Raw genomic sequence first — 2,490 nt, forward strand, 5'->3', positions numbered from 1 at the left:
CCTGGGCGGGCCGCGCCTGGGCCTGGCGGGCCGCGACGGCGGGGAGGAGGCCGGAGGCCACGTGGCGTGCTCCTGTTGGCCACGGGAGGCGGCGGCGCTGATGTGGAGACACGGGATTGGCCGGGCGATGGCGCGGACATGTCCAGCGGCGGGGTGGACGCGTCCGGCGGCGGGAGGAGCAAGACTAGGGTTAGGGGTCGATTTCATCCGAGATTTCGACGGGGGAAGGCTTATTTATAGAAAAAGGGAGCTAGGAGAGTCCAAATGAGGAGTGGTTTTCGCCCACACGATCGCGATCGAACGACCGAGAGCATGGAGGGGAGTTAGATGGGGTTTGGGCCACTTTGGAGGGGTGTTGGGATGCAAAGAGAAAGGAGGGTTTCGGGCTACGCGGTTAACCGTTGGAGTACCAAACGACCTCCAAATGGCACGAAACTTGACAGGCGGTCTACCGATGCTATACCAAGGCCACTTGGCAAGACTCGGTCCATTCCGAGAAAGTTTAACACCCACTCACAACGAGAGGCCAAAGGGGAACGCCGGAGGGCATAGGAGTGCCGGATTGCAAAACGGACAACGGGGAAAATGCTCGGATGCATGAGACGAACACGTATGCGATGCAATGCAATGCACATGATGACACAATGCGAATGATGACATGGAAAAATACAACACGCAAGCAAATGACATGGCAACGACGGCGAATAACTGGCGGACACCTGGCGCATCGAATCCGGGGCGTTACACACCCGTAGTTGGACGATCAATCTTCTGTTTAGTACTTCAACATAGTGATTTCATGGTAAGGATTCACTCGTGTCACATGAAGTAAATCTTATTGATTTAATGTCTCGTTTTCTTTCTTTCCTGCAATTTTGTGATGCATGTTTTTCCACATGACATTCATCACAGAATAAACCATTTGGTTTGCTCTACGATGGCTATTTTTGCAGGTTTCACTTCTTATGTCGTGTCAGTAAGGAAGGCAATGTCCATCACTTATATTACTGGAAAAAATTTGATTAGTTTGTTGTCTGAGTACAAGCTGAATCCCTATGATGAACTGCAGTTTGGTTTAATAAAAATGCAACAATTAGTCCTTCTCGCGTTTAAAAGAAATGAAGAAAAAAACTGGACCACGGTCACGGAGCCTAGTCAAGTTAGAAAGCTGATCATAGCAGACCAGACACGATCGCCGTTGTCTCGCACATCCGTACCACCTTCAGCAACGGATCGAGCGCCGGCAGTTGCTCTAGCACTGACAGCGGCAGAAGCTCAGTCTGATCCAGCTGAGGACTGGTTATTTTAGAAACCCTAGGTTTTTTCATAGATCAGTTTTATTTTTTTCCCGTTTAGTTATTTAGTGAACACCCGTTCGTTTGTTTGTTTTAACGAACGAGTTTCACTGTATAGCCGCAGACAGCGAACGTTCGTTCATTAGCCTGTTCGTCAGTTTTTCTTTTTCTAGGGTTTTTCCGTGATTATTTTCGATCGTGATTTCTGCCCTGATTTTCGTTTTAGTTTTTCATTTCGCTAGTTTATCAGAATCAGGCGATTCAAGCGCCTAGAGTTTCGTCTCGAAGCCCTCTTTCTGTTTAACCAACTTAAAAAAGTTTTTGCTACTGTAAAATTTGACTTCAGTACAAATTAGTAAACAAAGTTCATTTCTTTCGCTGTTTGAGTTTCGTTGCTTCGTTTGATTTGATTCTTTTTGCAAACCGGAGTTCTTAAGTTGAAATTTCTGGTTAGATCTCTTATTGAGTTTTACCCGTGCTAGTAGTTGAATGCTTATTGTATGCTTGTTTGTTTGCGATAGAGTACGCGGAGTGCGCAGCTTGCTACTACGAGTCTCTAGGTTTCACGGACCATCAGCAAGGCAAGTAACACTTTGATCATACATCTTTACTACCCAGTTTTATTGCATTAGATCAATTCTCAAACATTTTCATGGTTAGGATTTTTTTAATATGTGGGTTCTGGGAAGTAGATGAGGTAGTACCTATTGTCCTGTTTATTATCAAACCTTGGGAGTTACTTCTACGTTTGCTTATATTATGCTATGCTTGTAGACGTGGATTGGGTGAGTGTATCCATGACAGATATGAGTGTTGTTAATTAATGGTTAACTTAAGGTGCCTACATTAATACACATCTGGGTGGATTGAGGCACCTGGGGAACCCAGTGTTGCTTGTATTTTTTGAAATCCCGGGGTACCGTCTGATTCTCCTATGGACTGCCACCCAGGCTCAAAGGGATGATAAGATTATTCATGCTAGAAACTTCCGTGTGCAGCCACAAGCTATTATGGGCTCTAGCATAGTTGATTAAGTCGTGTGAACTCTTACAGTGGTAGACTAGCAGATGTAGGGGAAAGTAGGTGTAACTGTCTACCCATTATAAGGTGCTAATGCTTCTCAAAGACTGTGTCACGGTCATCCGTTTCTCAAACATCATGTAGTGCAAGAAATTCAATGGAGGAGATCGAGTCT

The sequence above is a fragment of the Triticum aestivum genome, chromosome 1B (assembly GCF_018294505.1).
Source record: "Triticum aestivum cultivar Chinese Spring chromosome 1B, IWGSC CS RefSeq v2.1, whole genome shotgun sequence".
Lineage (NCBI taxonomy): Eukaryota > Viridiplantae > Streptophyta > Magnoliopsida > Poales > Poaceae > Triticum > Triticum aestivum.